The 13255-nt window shown below is 47.8% G+C and overlaps 9 non-coding genes across 9 annotated transcripts; all 9 read left to right on the plus strand.

The window, feature by feature from the left end:
• The first annotated feature begins 277 nt into the window (after window positions 1-277).
• Window positions 278-468, plus strand: LOC142720915 (U2 spliceosomal RNA). The gene has a single exon (XR_012873674.1). It is a non-coding gene; the product is annotated as a U2 spliceosomal RNA (small nuclear RNA).
• A 1292-nt stretch (window positions 469-1760) lies between these two features.
• LOC142720916 (U2 spliceosomal RNA) lies at window positions 1761-1951 on the plus strand. The gene has a single exon (XR_012873675.1). It is a non-coding gene; the product is annotated as a U2 spliceosomal RNA (small nuclear RNA).
• A 1276-nt stretch (window positions 1952-3227) lies between these two features.
• Window positions 3228-3418, plus strand: LOC142720917 (U2 spliceosomal RNA). The gene has a single exon (XR_012873676.1). It is a non-coding gene; the product is annotated as a U2 spliceosomal RNA (small nuclear RNA).
• Window positions 3419-4718: 1300 nt separating this feature from the next.
• LOC142720918 (U2 spliceosomal RNA) lies at window positions 4719-4909 on the plus strand. The gene has a single exon (XR_012873677.1). It is a non-coding gene; the product is annotated as a U2 spliceosomal RNA (small nuclear RNA).
• A 1296-nt stretch (window positions 4910-6205) lies between these two features.
• Window positions 6206-6396, plus strand: LOC142720919 (U2 spliceosomal RNA). Its single transcript, XR_012873678.1, has one exon. It is a non-coding gene; the product is annotated as a U2 spliceosomal RNA (small nuclear RNA).
• A 1284-nt stretch (window positions 6397-7680) lies between these two features.
• LOC142720922 (U2 spliceosomal RNA) lies at window positions 7681-7871 on the plus strand. Its single transcript, XR_012873680.1, has one exon. It is a non-coding gene; the product is annotated as a U2 spliceosomal RNA (small nuclear RNA).
• A 1297-nt stretch (window positions 7872-9168) lies between these two features.
• Window positions 9169-9359, plus strand: LOC142720923 (U2 spliceosomal RNA). The gene has a single exon (XR_012873681.1). It is a non-coding gene; the product is annotated as a U2 spliceosomal RNA (small nuclear RNA).
• A 1285-nt stretch (window positions 9360-10644) lies between these two features.
• Window positions 10645-10835, plus strand: LOC142720924 (U2 spliceosomal RNA). Its single transcript, XR_012873682.1, has one exon. It is a non-coding gene; the product is annotated as a U2 spliceosomal RNA (small nuclear RNA).
• A 1284-nt stretch (window positions 10836-12119) lies between these two features.
• On the plus strand, window positions 12120-12310 carry LOC142720925 (U2 spliceosomal RNA). Its single transcript, XR_012873684.1, has one exon. It is a non-coding gene; the product is annotated as a U2 spliceosomal RNA (small nuclear RNA).
• The last annotated feature ends 945 nt before the right edge of the window (window positions 12311-13255 follow it).

A 13255-nucleotide genomic window follows, 5' to 3' on the forward strand; every position in this document is an offset into this window, starting at 1 on the left:
GCCGCTGCCAGTGTTTATCTGCATGGCAGCAGGGCATTTGGGCGTTGCCAGGAAGGCGTTTTTATGTAGATTCCTCCTCTTTCAGCACTGCATTGTGGTGCAAGCAAAAGAAGCAAATCCTGTCTGGCTTCCTCTCCGGCCTTTATTCACCTCCCGTGTAGCTGTGAGTGTGTGAGCCTGCAGGGCCCCATGGAATTGCCTAGAAGTAGGCTGAATCGCTGCAAGGGCTGAACAGCAGTATCGGGCAGGCTCGGGCAACGCGCGGCCCGTTCGGGTTATCGCTTCTCGGCCTTTTGGCTAAGATCAAGTGTAGTATCTGTTCTTATCAGTTTAATATCTGATACGTCCCCTATCTGGGGACCATATATTAAATGGATTTTTAGAACAGGGAGATGGAAATAGAGCTTGCTCTGTCCACTCCACGCATTGACCTGGTATTGCAGTATTTCCAGGACCGGTGCACCCTTTCCTTATGTGTTGACTAAAAGCAGATTCCAAAAGTGTTTTTTGTCTTTGCTATTGTTTCTGTCTTTCTGAAGGGATCTCCCCTTTTAATCCCATTATTTCAACACCTGTTGGACAATGCATGAGTGATAATGAGCTCATTGATTAAATGCAATTAATGAATAGATTGCCACCTCTTGTTGTGTGTCGTCTGTGTTTCTGTGTTTCCGGCATTTCACATTGGAACACCTCATTCACCTTCCTTGTCTTCTCTCCGCCCTCCCTTTTAGGTAAGTTAAAGAGCTGCACCTGAGCCAGCCACTGATTGATTGATTGATTGATTGATTGATTGATTGATTGATTGATTGATTGATTGATGCAGCACAACAGTCAAATAGTGGAGTGGAGTAGGGGAACAGCAAACAGCCAATAAAGCAGCCCGCCCGCTCGCCTGCCCGCCACAATGGACCTACCTGTGTACACTAGATGGATGTGATGGAATGTACTGTCGTCCCTACATTTCAAGAAGAAGTAAGAATTGCAGTTGCAACAAAGCCTTGCTTGCCTACAAAGAGAGCAGCAATTTGTATTTGTTACTATGTTACCTAGAAGAATAACAAACTGTGCAAGGATGGAGGTTGTAGGAGCAAGGAGAAGTTGTCTGTAAAGTTGGTGGATGCCTATTTTCCATTTTGCAGTCCCTTGTCTCCCTCTTGTGGCCTCCTGGAGGCAACTAGCTGTGCAAAAAAAAGACAGCCTGGCGGCCGGCTGTTGCAGTGTTGCCCTCTCAGGCAACACTGAGTGACTGACTGAGCCTCACCGTCTTATATAAAGTTCAGACGGAACTTTGCACGTGTCATAGTGGAGCCCTCAGGATTCCAGAGCCAGCTTTCTGACATCATAATGGGGCCTCAGAGATAAAAGCCTGGGCCCAGGCAGTGTTGGTCAGTGCTGCTCAGCAGGCAGCACTGGACTGGACTGGATTACAGCTGATACAAGGTGTGAAGGAACAAGGGGTGGCTGTGGGCATGCACTTGCTGCCGCTGCCAGTGTTTATCTGCATGGCAGCAGGGCATTTGGGCGTTGCCAGGAAGGCGTTTTTATGTAGATTCCTCCTCTTTCAGCACTGCATTGTGGTGCAAGCAAAAGAAGCAAATCCTGTCTGGCTTCCTCTCCGGCCTTTATTCACCTCCCGTGTAGCTGTGAGTGTGTGAGCCTGCAGGGCCCCATGGAATTGCCTAGAAGTAGGCTGAATCGCTGCAAGGGCTGAACAGCAGTATCGGGCAGGCTCGGGCAACGCGCGGCCCGTTCGGGTTATCGCTTCTCGGCCTTTTGGCTAAGATCAAGTGTAGTATCTGTTCTTATCAGTTTAATATCTGATACGTCCCCTATCTGGGGACCATATATTAAATGGATTTTTAGAACAGGGAGATGGAAATAGAGCTTGCTCTGTCCACTCCACGCATTGACCTGGTATTGCAGTATTTCCAGGACCGGTGCACCCTTTCCTTATGTGTTGACTAAAAGCAGATTCCAAAAGTGTTTTTTGTCTTTGCTATTGTTTCTGTCTTTCTGAAGGGATCTCCCCTTTTAATCCCATTATTTCAACACCTGTTGGACAATGCATGAGTGATAATGAGCTCATTGATTAAATGCAATTAATGAATAGATTGCCACCTCTTGTTGTGTGTCGTCTGTGTTTCTGTGTTTCCGGCATTTCACATTGGAACACCTCATTCACCTTCCTTGTCTTCTCTCCGCCCTCCCTTTTAGGTAAGTTAAAGAGCTGCACCTGAGCCAGCCACTGATTGATTGATTGATTGATTGATTGATTGATTGATTGATGCAGCACAACAGTCAAATAGTGGAGTGGAGTAGGGGAACAGCAAACAGCCAATAAAGCAGCCCGCCCGCTCGCCTGCCCGCCACAATGGACCTACCTGTGTACACTAGATGGATGTGATGGAATGTACTGTCGTCCCTACATTTCAAGAAGAAGTAAGAATTGCAGTTGCAACAAAGCCTTGCTTGCCTACAAAGAGAGCAGCAATTTGGATTTGTTACTATGTTACCTAGAAGAATAACAAACTGTGCAAGGATGGAGGTTGTAGGAGCAAGGAGAAGTTGTCTGTAAAGTTGGTGGATGCCTATTTTCCATTTTGCAGTCCCTTGTCTCCCTCTTGTGGCCTCCTGGAGGCAACTAGCTGTGCAAAAAAAAGACAGCCTGGCGGCCGGCTGTTGCAGTGTTGCCCTCTCAGGCAACACTGAGTGACTGACTGAGCCTCACCGTCTTATATAAAGTTCAGACGGAACTTTGCACGTGTCATAGTGGAGCCCTCAGGATTCCAGAGCCAGCTTTCTGACATCATAATGGGGCCTCAGAGATAAAAGCCTGGGCCCAGGCAGTGTTGGTCAGTGCTGCTCAGCAGGCAGCACTGGACTGGACTGGATTACAGCTGATACAAGGTGTGAAGGAACAAGGGGTGGCTGTGGGCATGCACTTGCTGCCGCTGCCAGTGTTTATCTGCATGGCAGCAGGGCATTTGGGCGTTGCCAGGAAGGCGTTTTTATGTAGATTCCTCCTCTTTCAGCACTGCATTGTGGTGCAAGCAAAAGAAGCAAATCCTGTCTGGCTTCCTCTCCGGCCTTTATTCACCTCCCGTGTAGCTGTGAGTGTGTGAGCCTGCAGGGCCCCATGGAATTGCCTAGAAGTAGGCTGAATCGCTGCAAGGGCTGAACAGCAGTATCGGGCAGGCTCGGGCAACGCGCGGCCCGTTCGGGTTATCGCTTCTCGGCCTTTTGGCTAAGATCAAGTGTAGTATCTGTTCTTATCAGTTTAATATCTGATACGTCCCCTATCTGGGGACCATATATTAAATGGATTTTTAGAACAGGGAGATGGAAATAGAGCTTGCTCTGTCCACTCCACGCATTGACCTGGTATTGCAGTATTTCCAGGACCGGTGCACCCTTTCCTTATGTGTTGACTAAAAGCAGATTCCAAAAGTGTTTTTTGTCTTTGCTATTGTTTCTGTCTTTCTGAAGGGATCTCCCCTTTTAATCCCATTATTTCAACACCTGTTGGACAATGCATGAGTGATAATGAGCTCATTGATTAAATGCAATTAATGAATAGATTGCCACCTCTTGTTGTGTGTCGTCTGTGTTTCTGTGTTTCCGGCATTTCACATTGGAACACCTCATTCACCTTCCTTGTCTTCTCTCCGCCCTCCCTTTTAGGTAAGTTAAAGAGCTGCACCTGAGCCAGCCACTGATTGATTGATTGATTGATTGATTGATTGATTGATTGATTGATTGATTGATTGATTGATTGATGCAGCACAACAGTCAAATAGTGGAGTGGAGTAGGGGAACAGCAAACAGCCAATAAAGCAGCCCGCCCGCTCGCCTGCCCGCCACAATGGACCTACCTGTGTACACTAGATGGATGTGATGGAATGTACTGTCGTCCCTACATTTCAAGAAGAAGTAAGAATTGCAGTTGCAACAAAGCCTTGCTTGCCTACAAAGAGAGCAGCAACTTGGATTTGTTACTATGTTACCTAGAAGAATAACAAACTGTGCAAGGATGGAGGTTGTAGGAGCAAGGAGAAGTTGTCTGTAAAGTTGGTGGATGCCTATTTTCCATTTTGCAGTCCCTTGTCTCCCTCTTGTGGCCTCCTGGAGGCAACTAGCTGTGCAAAAAAAAGACAGCCTGGCGGCCGGCTGTTGCAGTGTTGCCCTCTCAGGCAACACTGAGTGACTGACTGAGCCTCACCGTCTTATATAAAGTTCAGAGGGAACTTTGCACGTGTCATAGTGGAGCCCTCAGGATTCCAGAGCCAGCTTTCTGACATCATAATGGGGCCTCAGAGATAAAAGCCTGGGCCCAGGCAGTGTTGGTCAGTGCTGCTCAGCAGGCAGCACTGGACTGGACTGGATTACAGCTGATACAAGGTGTGAAGGAACAAGGGGTGGCTGTGGGCATGCACTTGCTGCCGCTGCCAGTGTTTATCTGCATGGCAGCAGGGCATTTGGGCGTTGCCAGGAAGGCGTTTTTATGTAGATTCCTCCTCTTTCAGCACTGCATTGTGGTGCAAGCAAAAGAAGCAAATCCTGTCTGGCTTCCTCTCCGGCCTTTATTCACCTCCCGTGTAGCTGTGAGTGTGTGAGCCTGCAGGGCCCCATGGAATTGCCTAGAAGTAGGCTGAATCGCTGCAAGGGCTGAACAGCAGTATCGGGCAGGCTCGGGCAACGCGCGGCCCGTTCGGGTTATCGCTTCTCGGCCTTTTGGCTAAGATCAAGTGTAGTATCTGTTCTTATCAGTTTAATATCTGATACGTCCCCTATCTGGGGACCATATATTAAATGGATTTTTAGAACAGGGAGATGGAAATAGAGCTTGCTCTGTCCACTCCACGCATTGACCTGGTATTGCAGTATTTCCAGGACCGGTGCACCCTTTCCTTATGTGTTGACTAAAAGCAGATTCCAAAAGTGTTTTTTGTCTTTGCTATTGTTTCTGTCTTTCTGAAGGGATCTCCCCTTGTAATCCCATTATTTCAACACCTGTTGGACAATGCATGAGTGATAATGAGCTCATTGATTAAATGCAATTAATGAATAGATTGCCACCTCTTGTTGTGTGTCGTCTGTGTTTCTGTGTTTCCGGCATTTCACATTGGAACACCTCATTCACCTTCCTTGTCTTCTCTCCGCCCTCCCTTTTAGGTAAGTTAAAGAGCTGCACCTGAGCCAGCCACTGATTGATTGATTGATTGATTGATTGATTGATTGATTGATTGATTGATTGATTGATTGATGCAGCACAACAGTCAAATAGTGGAGTGGAGTAGGGGAACAGCAAACAGCCAATAAAGCAGCCCGCCCGCTCGCCTGCCCGCCACAATGGACCTACCTGTGTACACTAGATGGATGTGATGGAATGTACTGTCGTCCCTACATTTCAAGAAGAAGTAAGAATTGCAGTTGCAACAAAGCCTTGCTTGCCTACAAAGAGAGCAGCAATTTGGATTTGTTACTATGTTACCTAGAAGAATAACAAACTGTGCAAGGATGGAGGTTGTAGGAGCAAGGAGAAGTTGTCTGTAAAGTTGGTGGATGCCTATTTTCCATTTTGCAGTCCCTTGTCTCCCTCTTGTGGCCTCCTGGAGGCAACTAGCTGTGCAAAAAAAAGACAGCCTGGCGGCCGGCTGTTGCAGTGTTGCCCTCTCAGGCAACACTGAGTGACTGACTGAGCCTCACCGTCTTATATAAAGTTCAGACGGAACTTTGCACGTGTCATAGTGGAGCCCTCAGGATTCCAGAGCCAGCTTTCTGACATCATAATGGGGCCTCAGAGATAAAAGCCTGGGCCCAGGCAGTGTTGGTCAGTGCTGCTCAGCAGGCAGCACTGGACTGGACTGGATTACAGCTGATACAAGGTGTGAAGGAACAAGGGGTGGCTGTGGGCATGCACTTGCTGCCGCTGCCAGTGTTTATCTGCATGGCAGCAGGGCATTTGGGCGTTGCCAGGAAGGCGTTTTTATGTAGATTCCTCCTCTTTCAGCACTGCATTGTGGTGCAAGCAAAAGAAGCAAATCCTGTCTGGCTTCCTCTCCGGCCTTTATTCACCTCCCGTGTAGCTGTGAGTGTGTGAGCCTGCAGGGCCCCATGGAATTGCCTAGAAGTAGGCTGAATCGCTGCAAGGGCTGAACAGCAGTATCGGGCAGGCTCGGGCAACGCGCGGCCTGTTCGGGTTATCGCTTCTCGGCCTTTTGGCTAAGATCAAGTGTAGTATCTGTTCTTATCAGTTTAATATCTGATACGTCCCCTATCTGGGGACCATATATTAAATGGATTTTTAGAACAGGGAGATGGAAATAGAGCTTGCTCTGTCCACTCCACGCATTGACCTGGTATTGCAGTATTTCCAGGACCGGTGCACCCTTTCCTTATGTGTTGACTAAAAGCAGATTCCAAAAGTGTTTTTTGTCTTTGCTATTGTTTCTGTCTTTCTGAAGGGATCTCCCCTTTTAATCCCATTATTTCAACACCTGTTGGACAATGCATGAGTGATAATGAGCTCATTGATTAAATGCAATTAATGAATAGATTGCCACCTCTTGTTGTGTGTCGTCTGTGTTTCTGTGTTTCCGGCATTTCACATTGGAACACCTCATTCACCTTCCTTGTCTTCTCTCCGCCCTCCCTTTTAGGTAAGTTAAAGAGCTGCACCTGAGCCAGCCACTGATTGATTGATTGATTGATTGATTGATTGATTGATTGATTGATTGATGCAGCACAACAGTCAAATAGTGGAGTGGAGTAGGGGAACAGCAAACAGCCAATAAAGCAGCCCGCCCGCTCGCCTGCCCGCCACAATGGACCTACCTGTGTACACTAGATGGATGTGATGGAATGTACTGTCGTCCCTACATTTCAAGAAGAAGTAAGAATTGCAGTTGCAACAAAGCCTTGCTTGCCTACAAAGAGAGCAGCAATTTGGATTTGTTACTATGTTACCTAGAAGAATAACAAACTGTGCAAGGATGGAGGTTGTAGGAGCAAGGAGAAGTTGTCTGTAAAGTTGGTGGATGCCTATTTTCCATTTTGCAGTCCCTTGTCTCCCTCTTGTGGCCTCCTGGAGGCAACTAGCTGTGCAAAAAAAAGACAGCCTGGCGGCCGGCTGTTGCAGTGTTGCCCTCTCAGGCAACACTGAGTGACTGACTGAGCCTCACCGTCTTATATAAAGTTCAGACGGAACTTTGCACGTGTCATAGTGGAGCCCTCAGGATTCCAGAGCCAGCTTTCTGACATCATAATGGGGCCTCAGAGATAAAAGCCTGGGCCCAGGCAGTGTTGGTCAGTGCTGCTCAGCAGGCAGCACTGGACTGGACTGGATTACAGCTGATACAAGGTGTGAAGGAACAAGGGGTGGCTGTGGGCATGCACTTGCTGCCGCTGCCAGTGTTTATCTGCATGGCAGCAGGGCATTTGGGCGTTGCCAGGAAGGCGTTTTTATGTAGATTCCTCCTCTTTCAGCACTGCATTGTGGTGCAAGCAAAAGAAGCAAATCCTGTCTGGCTTCCTCTCCGGCCTTTATTCACCTCCCGTGTAGCTGTGAGTGTGTGAGCCTGCAGGGCCCCATGGAATTGCCTAGAAGTAGGCTGAATCGCTGCAAGGGCTGAACAGCAGTATCGGGCAGGCTCGGGCAACGCGCGGCCCGTTCGGGTTATCGCTTCTCGGCCTTTTGGCTAAGATCAAGTGTAGTATCTGTTCTTATCAGTTTAATATCTGATACGTCCCCTATCTGGGGACCATATATTAAATGGATTTTTAGAACAGGGAGATGGAAATAGAGCTTGCTCTGTCCACTCCACGCATTGACCTGGTATTGCAGTATTTCCAGGACCGGTGCACCCTTTCCTTATGTGTTGACTAAAAGCAGATTCCAAAAGTGTTTTTTGTCTTTGCTATTGTTTCTGTCTTTCTGAAGGGATCTCCCCTTTTAATCCCATTATTTCAACACCTGTTGGACAATGCATGAGTGATAATGAGCTCATTGATTAAATGCAATTAATGAATAGATTGCCACCTCTTGTTGTGTGTCGTCTGTGTTTCTGTGTTTCCGGCATTTCACATTGGAACACCTCATTCACCTTCCTTGTCTTCTCTCCGCCCTCCCTTTTAGGTAAGTTAAAGAGCTGCACCTGAGCCAGCCACTGATTGATTGATTGATTGATTGATTGATTGATTGATTGATTGATTGATTGATTGATTGATTGATGCAGCACAACAGTCAAATAGTGGAGTGGAGTAGGGGAACAGCAAACAGCCAATAAAGCAGCCCGCCCGCTCGCCTGCCCGCCACAATGGACCTACCTGTGTACACTAGATGGATGTGATGGAATGTACTGTCGTCCCTACATTTCAAGAAGTAAGAATTGCAGTTGCAACAAAGCCTTGCTTGCCTACAAAGAGAGCAGCAATTTGGATTTGTTACTATGTTACCTAGAAGAATAACAAACTGTGCAAGGATGGAGGTTGTAGGAGCAAGGAGAAGTTGTCTGTAAAGTTGGTGGATGCCTATTTTCCATTTTGCAGTCCCTTGTCTCCCTCTTGTGGCCTCCTGGAGGCAACTAGCTGTGCAAAAAAAAGACAGCCTGGCGGCCGGCTGTTGCAGTGTTGCCCTCTCAGGCAACACTGAGTGACTGACTGAGCCTCACCGTCTTATATAAAGTTCAGACGGAACTTTGCACGTGTCATAGTGGAGCCCTCAGGATTCCAGAGCCAGCTTTCTGACATCATAATGGGGCCTCAGAGATAAAAGCCTGGGCCCAGGCAGTGTTGGTCAGTGCTGCTCAGCAGGCAGCACTGGACTGGACTGGATTACAGCTGATACAAGGTGTGAAGGAACAAGGGGTGGCTGTGGGCATGCACTTGCTGCCGCTGCCAGTGTTTATCTGCATGGCAGCAGGGCATTTGGGCGTTGCCAGGAAGGCGTTTTTATGTAGATTCCTCCTCTTTCAGCACTGCATTGTGGTGCAAGCAAAAGAAGCAAATCCTGTCTGGCTTCCTCTCCGGCCTTTATTCACCTCCCGTGTAGCTGTGAGTGTGTGAGCCTGCAGGGCCCCATGGAATTGCCTAGAAGTAGGCTGAATCGCTGCAAGGGCTGAACAGCAGTATCGGGCAGGCTCGGGCAACGCGCGGCCCGTTCGGGTTATCGCTTCTCGGCCTTTTGGCTAAGATCAAGTGTAGTATCTGTTCTTATCAGTTTAATATCTGATACGTCCCCTATCTGGGGACCATATATTAAATGGATTTTTAGAACAGGGAGATGGAAATAGAGCTTGCTCTGTCCACTCCACGCATTGACCTGGTATTGCAGTATTTCCAGGACCGGTGCACCCTTTCCTTATGTGTTGACTAAAAGCAGATTCCAAAAGTGTTTTTTGTCTTTGCTATTGTTTCTGTCTTTCTGAAGGGATCTCCCCTTTTAATCCCATTATTTCAACACCTGTTGGACAATGCATGAGTGATAATGAGCTCATTGATTAAATGCAATTAATGAATAGATTGCCACCTCTTGTTGTGTGTCGTCTGTGTTTCTGTGTTTCCGGCATTTCACATTGGAACACCTCATTCACCTTCCTTGTCTTCTCTCCGCCCTCCCTTTTAGGTAAGTTAAAGAGCTGCACCTGAGCCAGCCACTGATTGATTGATTGATTGATTGATTGATTGATTGATTGATTGATTGATTGATGCAGCACAACAGTCAAATAGTGGAGTGGAGTAGGGGAACAGCAAACAGCCAATAAAGCAGCCCGCCCGCTCGCCTGCCCGCCACAATGGACCTACCTGTGTACACTAGATGGATGTGATGGAATGTACTGTCGTCCCTACATTTCAAGAAGTAAGAATTGCAGTTGCAACAAAGCCTTGCTTGCCTACAAAGAGAGCAGCAATTTGGATTTGTTACTATGTTACCTAGAAGAATAACAAACTGTGCAAGGATGGAGGTTGTAGGAGCAAGGAGAAGTTGTCTGTAAAGTTGGTGGATGCCTATTTTCCATTTTGCAGTCCCTTGTCTCCCTCTTGTGGCCTCCTGGAGGCAACTAGCTGTGCAAAAAAAAGACAGCCTGGCGGCCGGCTGTTGCAGTGTTGCCCTCTCAGGCAACACTGAGTGACTGACTGAGCCTCACCGTCTTATATAAAGTTCAGACGGAACTTTGCACGTGTCATAGTGGAGCCCTCAGGATTCCAGAGCCAGCTTTCTGACATCATAATGGGGCCTCAGAGATAAAAGCCTGGGCCCAGGCAGTGTTGGTCAGTGCTGCTCAGCAGGCAGCACTGGACTGGACTGGATTACAGCTGATACAAGGTGTGAAGGAACAAGGGGTGGCTGTGGGCATGCACTTGCTGCCGCTGCCAGTGTTTATCTGCATGGCAGCAGGGCATTTGGGCGTTGCCAGGAAGGCGTTTTTATGTAGATTCCTCCTCTTTCAGCACTGCATTGTGGTGCAAGCAAAAGAAGCAAATCCTGTCTGGCTTCCTCTCCGGCCTTTATTCACCTCCCGTGTAGCTGTGAGTGTGTGAGCCTGCAGGGCCCCATGGAATTGCCTAGAAGTAGGCTGAATCGCTGCAAGGGCTGAACAGCAGTATCGGGCAGGCTCGGGCAACGCGCGGCCCGTTCGGGTTATCGCTTCTCGGCCTTTTGGCTAAGATCAAGTGTAGTATCTGTTCTTATCAGTTTAATATCTGATACGTCCCCTATCTGGGGACCATATATTAAATGGATTTTTAGAACAGGGAGATGGAAATAGAGCTTGCTCTGTCCACTCCACGCATTGACCTGGTATTGCAGTATTTCCAGGACCGGTGCACCCTTTCCTTATGTGTTGACTAAAAGCAGATTCCAAAAGTGTTTTTTGTCTTTGCTATTGTTTCTGTCTTTCTGAAGGGATCTCCCCTTTTAATCCCATTATTTCAACACCTGTTGGACAATGCATGAGTGATAATGAGCTCATTGATTAAATGCAATTAATGAATAGATTGCCACCTCTTGTTGTGTGTCGTCTGTGTTTCTGTGTTTCCGGCATTTCACATTGGAACACCTCATTCACCTTCCTTGTCTTCTCTCCGCCCTCCCTTTTAGGTAAGTTAAAGAGCTGCACCTGAGCCAGCCACTGATTGATTGATTGATTGATTGATTGATTGATTGATTGATTGATTGATGCAGCACAACAGTCAAATAGTGGAGTGGAGTAGGGGAACAGCAAACAGCCAATAAAGCAGCCCGCCCGCTCGCCTGCCCGCCACAATGGACCTACCTGTGTACACTAGATGGATGTGATGGAATGTACTGTCGTCCCTACATTTCAAGAAGAAGTAAGAATTGCAGTTGCAACAAAGCCTTGCTTGCCTACAAAGAGAGCAGCAATTTGGATTTGTTACTATGTTACCTAGAAGAATAACAAACTGTGCAAGGATGGAGGTTGTAGGAGCAAGGAGAAGTTGTCTGTAAAGTTGGTGGATGCCTATTTTCCATTTTGCAGTCCCTTGTCTCCCTCTTGTGGCCTCCTGGAGGCAACTAGCTGTGCAAAAAAAAGACAGCCTGGCGGCCGGCTGTTGCAGTGTTGCCCTCTCAGGCAACACTGAGTGACTGACTGAGCCTCACCGTCTTATATAAAGTTCAGACGGAACTTTGCACGTGTCATAGTGGAGCCCTCAGGATTCCAGAGCCAGCTTTCTGACATCATAATGGGGCCTCAGAGATAAAAGCCTGGGCCCAGGCAGTGTTGGTCAGTGCTGCTCAGCAGGCAGCACTGGACTGGACTGGATTACAGCTGATACAAGGTGTGAAGGAACAAGGGGTGGCTGTGGGCATGCACTTGCTGCCGCTGCCAGTGTTTATCTGCATGGCAGCAGGGCATTTGGGCGTTGCCAGGAAGGCGTTTTTATGTAGATTCCTCCTCTTTCAGCACTGCATTGTGGTGCAAGCAAAAGAAGCAAATCCTGTCTGGCTTCCTCTCCGGCCTTTATTCACCTCCCGTGTAGCTGTGAGTGTGTGAGCCTGCAGGGCCCCATGGAATTGCCTAGAAGTAGGCTGAATCGCTGCAAGGGCTGAACAGCAGTATCGGGCAGGCTCGGGCAACGCGCGGCCTGTTCGGGTTATCGCTTCTCGGCCTTTTGGCTAAGATCAAGTGTAGTATCTGTTCTTATCAGTTTAATATCTGATACGTCCCCTATCTGGGGACCATATATTAAATGGATTTTTAGAACAGGGAGATGGAAATAGAGCTTGCTCTGTCCACTCCACGCATTGACCTGGTATTGCAGTATTTCCAGGACCGGTGCACCCTTTCCTTATGTGTTGACTAAAAGCAGATTCCAAAAGTGTTTTTTGTCTTTGCTATTGTTTCTGTCTTTCTGAAGGGATCTCCCCTTTTAATCCCATTATTTCAACACCTGTTGGACAATGCATGAGTGATAATGAGCTCATTGATTAAATGCAATTAATGAATAGATTGCCACCTCTTGTTGTGTGTCGTCTGTGTTTCTGTGTTTCCGGCATTTCACATTGGAACACCTCATTCACCTTCCTTGTCTTCTCTCCGCCCTCCCTTTTAGGTAAGTTAAAGAGCTGCACCTGAGCCAGCCACTGATTGATTGATTGATTGATTGATTGATTGATTGATTGATTGATTGATTGATGCAGCACAACAGTCAAATAGTGGAGTGGAGTAGGGGAACAGCAAACAGCCAATAAAGCAGCCCGCCCGCTCGCCTGCCCGCCACAATGGACCTACCTGTGTACACTAGATGGATGTGATGGAATGTACTGTCGTCCCTACATTTCAAGAAGAAGTAAGAATTGCAGTTGCAACAAAGCCTTGCTTGCCTACAAAGAGAGCAGCAATTTGGATTTGTTACTATGTTACCTAGAAGAATAACAAACTGTGCAAGGATGGAGGTTGTAGGAGCAAGGAGAAGTTGTCTGTAAAGTTGGTGGATGCCTATTTTCCATTTTGCAGTCCCTTGTCTCCCTCTTGTGGCCTCCTGGAGGCAACTAGCTGTGCAAAAAAAAGACAGCCTGGCGGCCGGCTGTTGCAGTGTTGCCCTCTCAGGCAACACTGAGTGACTGACTGAGCCTCACCGTCTTATATAAAGTTCAGACGGAACTTTGCACGTGTCATAGTGGAGCCCTCAGGATTCCAGAGCCAGCTTCCTGACATCATAATGGGGCCTCAGAGATAAAAGCCTGGGCCCAGGCAGTGTTGGTCAGTGCTGCTCAGCAGGCAGCACTGGA

Source organism: Rhinoderma darwinii, unplaced genomic scaffold (assembly GCF_050947455.1).
Source record: "Rhinoderma darwinii isolate aRhiDar2 unplaced genomic scaffold, aRhiDar2.hap1 Scaffold_513, whole genome shotgun sequence".
In the NCBI taxonomy this organism is placed as follows: Eukaryota; Metazoa; Chordata; class Amphibia; order Anura; family Rhinodermatidae; genus Rhinoderma; species Rhinoderma darwinii.